This window comes from Bufo bufo, chromosome 3 (genome assembly GCF_905171765.1).
Source record: "Bufo bufo chromosome 3, aBufBuf1.1, whole genome shotgun sequence".
Taxonomy (NCBI): Eukaryota; Metazoa; Chordata; class Amphibia; order Anura; family Bufonidae; genus Bufo; species Bufo bufo.
The window spans coordinates 343357893-343368123 of record NC_053391.1 but is presented as its reverse complement, the minus strand read 5'-3'; positions in this window follow the sequence as shown (position 1 = coordinate 343368123).

Genomic DNA, 10231 nt, shown 5'->3' with positions numbered 1-10231 from the left:
TTCTACTTCTTTTATTTGGTAAGTTATTTCTAGCACTTATTGTGAGGCAAATTCAGGAGCCAAGCCTACTCTCTGATTAGGTATCAAGAATAGATCTGCACCTGCTCTGTGGTTTTGACCTGCTTTGGGCTGACGATTACAGATCAAATAAGTGAAGTGTGAACTAAGCCTAATAGTGACGGACAATCATTCTACATCTAACAGAAGGGATTCAAATGCATGTGTTTGCACTGCCATAACATGGATTTTTTTTTCTCCACTGCTTTATTGGCGCTGCCTCCATGTCCTTATTTTGTTCCACAAAAGAGCCATTGGGACACCTGCAGGGGCGCACAATGTTTTTTTATTTTTTATTTACTGAAGGACGTTGTATGCTTTTTCTTGGTTAGCTAGGGATTAACTAGGAATATCGGTGGCCTGCACAATGGTGTGCACAGCCATATATGTGACCTGCCTGTCATTAAGATGCAAAGTAACAGTTTCTCTACCAGAAAGGACTAGCCATGCATGTTGCTGCACTGCACAGTGATGTCTACAAAGTTTAACTGCTGGCTGGAATAGACCTGATTAATTGTGCTTTGTGACAAATTAATTCGGATCAAAAGGAATTTGTTTAAAACTTTGCTCATCTCTAATTACATGTTTATGTAATTCATGGACTGGCTATGTCCATCAGAGAGAGACCTACAACTCTGGTGTATAAAGGGAAGTCTCTTCTTCTCTGCTTTCACTCATATAGAGTGGGCCATGAGAGAAACAGAGCATGTGGACACCACACACAAATCCTTTAACACTCACATTGGTTCTATCTGATAGAAATTTGAGGAAAGTTTTGGATTATAATAGTGTTGTATTTAGCTTTATAGATGGCTGATGATTGCAATTATGTTGCAGAACTTAAAGGGTATGTGTTAGCAGATTTTAACCTATAGAACATTGGCTGACCTGTTACATGTGCGCTTGGCAGCTGGCATCTGTGTTGGTCCTATGTTCATATGTGCCCGCATTGCTGAGAAAAAATATGTTTAAATATATTAATTGAGTTTCTAGGAGTAATGGGAATGTTACTGTTAGATCTATAGGCTTTGCTCTTTCTGTGACTGCAGCCAACTCTCCACTTCGATTAACAGGGCCAGGCAGTGAAAATGTCATCACACCTGGCCCTGCCAATCAAAGTGGAGAGAGTGTAGCAGTTGCAGAGAGAGCTGAGCTTCTACATGTAATGGCAATGCCTCCTCTTCTTTCTAAGAGAATACATGCAGTATAACCAGTCTCTGCATTTTGACTTTAAGACGACCACATACATTAGGCAAATATTGGCTGAACCTGAGAAGGGGACCAGCCTACTGTCTACTGTATATAAAGGCTCTTGAACTCTGACATTGTTGGAAATAAGGATTGAGTAGTTGTATGTCAATATTCCCCATGCTTTTGTTTTTAGGGGGTTTTCATGTGTATGGAGGGATCGGGAAAGGGAGCTGTGAGCTGATTAAGCTATACTATGTGTATGACAAAGCCTTTGGGTAATGGTAAATGCTATGGCACATTTCATTTTTTCCCCCTTATAAAGAGAGTAATTTTGACAGTGCAGGTATTTCTTTAAATTCACAGCCTAAAACTTGTGATGAATAATATTTTTGTCACTAACTACATTCTTCCTTAGGCAGAAACTGTATAATTATCAGCATGAAAATCTCTATTGCCTGCTACCAAAATGAAATGAATGAAAGATAACACAAATGTCAACAGTAAGGACATCCTTGTTTTAATCAGCAAACTATTGCAGTTTAATTTTTTCCCTAAACTTGCCTTCATTTTCTATATATAGTGCTCCCTAGACACTGAACACATCTCTCTTGTACTTAAATAGCTGCTCTCAAGGCTCAAAACACCTCTACTTTTAATTAATATTTGGCTTCTTGTCATATTTGAAACAGTATTATGCAGAATGTTTGCCAGAGATCAATCTGTGCCTCCTCATGGATGCACATATTAAGCATCAGTGCTAACATTATTGCCACCTATCCTCTGCAGATTATTTTTTTCTATGACTTTCTTTGCTGTATGCATGCCAATATATAGCATCTACACCAAAGTCACAAATTCATTCACATTAATGCACATTTTTTTGTGAATATGGCACATCTAATAACTAAAATGTTTAATGCAAACTAGCAGTGTTTTAGTAGCAGATGCAAAGGTACCTTAAAATTCAACAAATTACTTGTAAAGTAGTTTGTAAATGCAATAAAGAAGATGTTTGAGGTAATGGATAGTACAAGTCAGTAGGTTAATACTTGAATCATTTGAAGATTAATTGCATCATTGGTCAGTTCAGCCTATGAACCCATCAAATGACCCTTTATTCACGGTCTGTGATCACCACACTTCAGATAAGGCTTTACCCGGTGGGTGTCCGCTCAGTCACTTTGCAGAAGGAAGATTTAAAGCTCAACATCATGAGGAATATTTACAATATACTGCAGTGATTTCTGACTCAACTAATGTCTTTACTGTGCCTTTTATCTATATATGGAGCTTGCTACAGGTGTTATAATAAATGGCGGGAAAAAAGCATATCTTTCTGGATCACCAAGATCATATTAGGCTTGTGACCAGGGCTACTAATGTGCTGGTTTATAATACCACATGAATTAAGTGTTCATGGGTAACATCTTTCTCTTCTTACAGGGAATCTTTTAAAGTTCAGTAGACAAAATTATTTTATGCACAGAAATCTGAATTTATGAAAATGAAAATATCAAGTTTTCTGGTAATAGGGTATATTCCTACAGTGGAATCCTTCAAAAGAAACCTGAAAACCCACCTCTTCAGACAAGCCTACAACCAGTGACCCTGCTGCCTCTATACCGCCATGACCAACTTCACCCGCACTTACTGTGTGCTTCTCTCATACCATGTAGATTGTAAGCCTTCACGGCCAGGGCCCTCTCTCCTTCTGTACCAGTTTGTAACTTGTCTTGTTTATGATTAGTGCAATTGTCTGTATTATGTATGTATAACCCTTTTCATATGTACAGCACTATGGAATGAATGGCGCTTTAATAATAAATAATAATAATAATAATAATAATAATAATAATTCCTAGGAGAAAGAATAATGACAGTGATTAATGCCAGGTAAGAGCCCTGAGTTGGGCAGTAGTACTAGTGATAAGCATGCCATTTTTAGAAAATGGATTTGAGGTCTATATTGAATTTTCCTTTTAATGACATGCAGAATTATAGCAGTAAATAGTAGCAGGGGTAGACCAAGCTTTGTTAGTGCAAATGTTGATGGTTTTGTGGTTTTGGGTGTGCCCACCAACCTTTATCCCTGTACATCAGCAAGATTATCAGCAAGAGCAAGTCATTGGATAGATGATCATTCATTTAATTGTGCAACTTTCCTCATTGAACCCTTATGTTATTCTTTATGCAGGGAGCACTGATTGATAATAAAAAGCCAATGCAGAACATTGCTTTGCAAGAAAAACATAAAAAAAAAAAAAGCATAAAATGTGCCTCTCCTTGAATGGAACCATAGGTGATTATCAATTTTCCCACTTTGTGTACATCGTGTACCATGTAAATAGGGTTAAGATGTAGAATACGTGTAAAGAAACATATCTGAAGTTCAGACATGGGCTACAGGGCAACGAAATGGAACATCATCAGGCTCTTCCCTTGCCTTGGTGACTGGACATGGTCATTGTGGTCATCACTGGAACACCAGAACACAGAGGAAAAAGAAAACCACTGTTGTAGCAGCACAGTGGAGAACTGAGTAACAACTGGTCAATTGTTTTAATTATCAGTGAATATATATTTTGATACATTTGAAGTTTTGATTTACTTATTATTACTTAGTATATAATGAATATACTCACATAGGTGACTGGGTATTGTAACATCGGCTGCTGTCCATCGATTTTCCCCTTAATGCAGCTCCGTGTTCAGCGGTGATCTGCTGCCGATGTGCCCATTCACTACTGCTGGACTCTGTCCTTGTAGGCATTGTCTGTTCTGGAATCTGTTCCACGGTTTCCTTCCAGCCTTGGCCACAGCTTGCTTGCTGCTTGTTCCATGTAGCACTCCCTTAAGGGCTGGCTCAAATCACCTGTGTTTTATGGGTTAACTCATGTGACCTTTCTGACGAATCCTAGCCCTCCTGCACATATATAAGTGGCTCAGCCCCCTTCCCAGGTGCCTGAGCATCAAGGTCCTTGTGTCCTGCTACGGTTGCTTATATATCTACTTGTGTCCCTGTGTACCTGACCCATGCTTGTATTTCTGGATTCGGGTACCTGTTTGATCCCTGCCTGCTTGACTTGACTCTCCTGTTGCTGATCCGGTGTCACAGCCTTTGGTTTGCGCTGTGACACTGTTGCCACACTTGCGGTTGCCCGCGGCAACGTGTTGCTGTGAGAGCATGCGGTGGCAATGTCTCGGCCTTCTGGGTGATTGCAGTGACATGGTTGCCACGCATGCTATTGCCGGTGGTAACGTCTGGTTTGTTATGCTTGTGTGTGCACTTCCCCTTTAAATGGCTTCCTTCCTCTGTCTGTTGTTAGAAGGGTTAACTCCCTTCCTAGTGTTTTGTGAACACTGGGTTTATGTGTGTGTGGGTGTGGCTGCTTGGGCTATTTAGCCTCTGCTGGATGCCTGAAGCTCAGTGTTCCTCCAGCCTTGGTGTATGCTGGTGGTTCACTGTTCCTGGCTTTTACCATCTGTCCAGTGAGGGCCACCCTTGTGGTCATTGATGTTATTATGGTGTCTCTTTCCCTTCTTATCTTTTGGTTTGCATGGGTTATGTTCAGGATGTTGTATGTCTTGTGTTGTGTTACATGGCTGGTGATGTTTGGTGTCCAGCATGTTTGCTAGACATTCCTGTCTTACGTTTATTGCAGCTATGGGTGTCCTGGGTTCCTGTGTGGTTGTGGTTTGTGCTGTGTCCTTTAATGTTGGTGTGGACAGCAGCACTTGTGCACGGGTTCCAGTCAGTGTGGCTGTGGCAGGTAAGTGTGTTATGGGTTTCGCTTACCTGCCAACTCCATATGCTGTATGTGTTCCCCTCTCCTTGCAGCCTGGCCTCAGATAGAGACTCCTGTTCCTCCATGACTGGGATGAACAGGTTGTCTCTTTGGTGAGGGATTACCAGGGTGACTCAGGGACTCTAGGAATCCAGAGTATGAGCCGTCCTACCATCAGGGTCCGCTCATATGGTGAGGAGTCAGGGAGAGGATTTGGGACGCTGTAGGAGGTGACCTGCTCCCTTATTACTCCTTTTGGCCAGGCTGATACCCTTTTACCCTTTGACACCGCACGCTGGGGGGTTTCCCCCGACGTGACACCCGGATTGCCTGACCTGTACTTATGCCACCAGCCCTGACCTATTGTTTGTTTGACTTCGCCTCTGCCTCATCCTTCAGTCCTACACTGTTGCTCCTGGTTATGACTTGAGCTGCTGACTATGATTGTATCTCTGGTACCTTGCTCAGGTACCTCCTGGTCCGTCTGGACCAGCTGCCTCATGTGCCAATCCTCCTCAAGAAGTAGCGACTTGGTGTTCTCCTAGGGAAAGTCTATCCCCACCTTTAGGGGTACTGTCAAAAACATGGGGTTCACTTAGCCAATGCCCTTAGATGAGGTAGGACATGGGACACAGTGGGTTCACACCATTTGGTTCATGACATATTTTTGTCACATATAAATAGAGATGAGCAAATTGCTAATAATTTTTTTCAATTTGAGTTCAATTCGGTCAGACTGGTTGACAGATAAGATTCTGGTCCAAATCAATTCTAGCTAAATAGAAAGTGCTCTAATTAGCCACAAAAGTTGGGCATGACACTCTGAACTCTCCAGTGACACTTATTTTTCCTTTTCTCACATAATTTATTTATTTTTGTTAATTTTATTTCACGATCTTCAAAATTTGCCCAAATGAAATCACCTAAAATTTGTATTCAAATCCACCTTGAATTTGTGCAAAATTCTGGAGAAATTAGATTTGTTTAAAATAATTTTGCTCATCTCTACACATGCAAAAAACTATAGTTCAGGAGTGAACAATTACTCTTACATTTCTAAATAAATCTGCCTGCTGTATTCACTATATATAACAAGGTGTACAGTGTTTGGCAGTGGAGTGAGGCTTCCAGAAGTGAAAAATGAACCTACAGCTAGAAACCACAGGAATTCAGACTGCATTATACATATACTGGTATTACTTTTGTCAGATTAGCAATCGATGCATTTTATGGGGATTTAGAGGCACTGTCACTACTGTTCATTATGAATAACCATACAGCTAATAGGCGTAGAAAGAACTGGGAAGCATGCAGAGATTTTCTGCTTCATATCTATCACATGGAGAGCAAACAATCTCTAGGACATAATAGAGTCAGATCAATTATCTCTCTTTCACAGGATGAAATGCTCATATTTGAATTTAAGCATTAAAGAAGGGCATGTTCTGCTGATCAAACATGAACGTTTAAAATTTGATGGTAGTGAGCTGCCCTTTTCCTACTCATGGCATTGGATCATGACTATAAAACTGATATATAATGTCTCTTACTTCATTGCTTCCTGAATCCATCTTATAGGGTAACTCCCCTGAAGGACAAAGAAATAAAGGTGGCATAGTTGCAGCTGGTAGATTTTTAATATAAATATATTAGAGATGAGCGAAGTTTTGAAAAATTTGATTTGGCAAGAATATTGACAAGAAATTAGATTTATCACAAATTACTTTGTCACAAATAATTTTCCATTGTATGGAGCGGGCGCAATGACGGGGAACGGCTATCACGCTGTCCTCCATCATTTAACACCTCAGATGCCACGTTCAATGTTGATTGTCCACTCCCATCTTGATTGAAGAAAACCTGCCAAAGGACCTGCGGTGAGAGTGATGTCCCCACGTGATCAAGCTGGTAGCGAGCGGTGATGTAATCACTGACGATGACAGCAGGTGCCTAACGTGATCATGTGGCGACATCATCATGCTCGCCACAGGTCCTTTGGCGGGTTTTCTTTAGTCAAGATGGGAGCGGACGGCCTCTCCGTGATCAATTATTTTTTTTACTTTCAGCCATCATTTTAGGAAGAATTGAATTGTTCCAATGAAGTGCGAGGGAATTCGGCTTCGTGGGACATAATTTTTTTCCTGAAATTCAGCAAGAGAGCAAGAAAATACACAAAGCAAGAAAAAACAGCAGCACATTCACTATATGCAAACTACAAGCATGGTGTCCACTAGATAATACAAAAATTAGAAGAACAAGGCAGCACTCCAAGGTATGGTGAACAGGGTTTAGACTCACTTTAAGCTTGGGCAATAAAGGGGTCCAACGCCCTGTTCACCTGACCTTGGCTTGCTGCCCCATTCTTCTAATTTTTAATATATATATATATATATATATATATATATATATATATTTTTTTTTTTTTTTTTACTCTTCATGAACTGAATACGTTTTTCTAAAAGAGAAAAACTTAAAAGAACTGATATGCAATTTGTTCAAACATTTCATTTTAATGCTTTCTGGAAACATGTCTCCAGACAGCATTAAAATGTATTGCTTCCATGGAGGCAAAATTTGTTTCAACCAAAGTCGTGCGAGATTTCAGTGAATGAATTTGGAATTAATTTCTACATCTTTAAAAACATTTAAGTGAAAGTTAATCAGGATAAAAAAAGGAAATAGTTAGCATTCGCTTATCAGATGATACAATTACTGGAAATCAGGAGATAATAAAGAGAGCTTTTGTAGAATATTTCTCGGAAATATATCAAACTAGTGATGATATCCCAGATGAAAAAAATCAATGCCTATTTAGGTGCGATTACTTTTCCGGTTTTGACTGAAATGTAGAGAGACTGCTTTGAAGCAGATTTTTCATTTCAGGAAAGAGAGACGACATTAAAATCATGTTCAGGTAACTCTTCCCCTGGACTGGATGGCTTCCCATACGAGCTTTACCGTAAGTATGGGGGGGGATTCTTCTGCGATTGTTGAGGGTAGTTGTTGAGTCTGTGGAAAGTGAAACCCTTCCTGAATCAATGACAGAAGAACTAATAATATGAATATTGAAAAAGGGGAAAGATTCTTTAGATATGGCGTCATATAGACCAATATCGCTCTTGAACACAGACTTAAAGCTCTTAGCAAGGATGTTGGCTACAAGGCTCTCTACAGTAATCTCCTCGATTATTCACCCGGATCAGAATGGGTTAATCCCCAATAAAGGTACTTATTATAATCTCCATTGATTATTTATTAATATACAAACCTCTGGGGGGAGTTCCCGCTCCATCCTGTCCTTGGATGCCTCTAAGGCGTTCGACAGGGTGGAGTGGAAATTATTTTGGAAGGTATTGGAAAGGATGGATTTTGGTACAAGGTTTATTAGCATGGTGAGGCTTTTATATATGTAGATCCCCCACCGCTAGATTGAATATAAATGGTAGTTTGATATCTAGTTTTAAGTTGACCAGAGGTACCCGGCAGGGTTGTCCACTTCGCCTTTATTGTTTGATTTATACATTAAGCCCTTGGCATTTAGGATTAGGGAAGTTACAAGGATTGAAGGGTTTGGAGTAATGGGAGTGGATGCCAAGAGCTCTTTGTATGCGGATGATGTGTTATTTTTTGTTAATCATACCAATGCATCTCTCCCAATAATTTTCTCTGTAGTTAATACTTTTGGGAAGTCTCTGGCTTAGATATCAACTGGGCAAAGACTACTCTTATGCCTTTGGATAATTTTTGGCACCAGTGTGAGGGGTTCCTGGCGATGTTAAAAATTGTCGACTCATTTGAATATCTGGGCATGATGATTGCCCCTAGAATTGAGGACTGTACTCGGGTCAATCTGATGCCTTTGATAGCCAAAACAAATCAAAAATCTCTATCTGGCTTTGCTTACCTTTATCCAGAGCTGATAGAATATCGTCAGTCAAAATGGTGATCTTACCCTAATTTCTCTACATCTTACGGAATTCTCCAAATTGGATGTGGATAGGTTTTTCAAGCTTATTGAAAGGATGATTATTGATTTACTCTGGGGAAGAAAGCGAGTGAGGTTAAAACTGGACTTTTTCTACAAGCCTTTGTAGCAGGGAGGGCTTAACCTTTTCTACTTCAAGGGCTATTTTATTGCTGCACAGTTTGGCTATATTGTGACTGGGAGAAAAGTGCTCTTTGTAGGACGCTTGTAGACCGATCCCCATTTGAAAATATATTCACTTTTCTGGAATCTGGGCGATAAATAAACCTTGAACAAGAATATAGAGTGACGGGAGGTTATTTTCTAGAACCTGGACCACCATTAGAAGATGGCTGGGGAGAAAGGGTTGCCTTGTATGTAGCTATCTTTGGCATAAATTCTTCTTAAAGAGTTTGGATAAACTAGCTGGGGATAAGTTTTGGCAAACAAGTAATAATATTTATGTTTCACAGGTGATGAGGAATAGGGAGGTTCTCTCTTTTTCCTCATTAACACAAAGGGGTAACTTTAGTTGGCTTAGGTACTTTCAGATACACTCTGCTCTTTCTAGTATAAAATAAACTACACTTTTGGAAATAGACACTTCTTCACCCTTAAATACTGAAATAGACACTCCTGGTCACAAGACTAAGATTTCTCAATTATATAAATTACTACTTAAAGCACTATTTAATAAGGTGGTTTCCCCAGGTCAAAGGGCTTGGGGATCGGATTGTACAATGGTTACCTGGGAAGATTGGGGTAATATATTTGGCTCACTAAGAATTGTTTCACATAATTTTAATCACATACTGGTTCAGTTTAATATTCTTCGTAAAATATATATTACGCCGACTTGGCTTAAAAAATGTGGCCTTCGAATGTGGCATTTTTTTTCATATGATTTGGTTGTGTCCACAGTTAAAAACCTATTGGGGTTTGATTTATAATTTCATTACCCAAAAAATGAAGGTAATAATCCCATTCACACCTGTATGTTGGATATTGAGCGACTTTTTCAGGGTTAATTGTCACAAATATAACTAGACTGTTGGTCACTCAAGTTTGGATCCCACATAATATTTCAAAGTTTAATGAATGGCTATCTTTGGTGAATAAGGTGAAGATATATGAGAATGTTTTATATTACTAAATAAATGCTGGGGAAAAATGGTCCAGAGTATGGGGAGGTTGGAATTGGTAGGTTTCCTTTTCTTTTTTTTTTTCTTTTTGG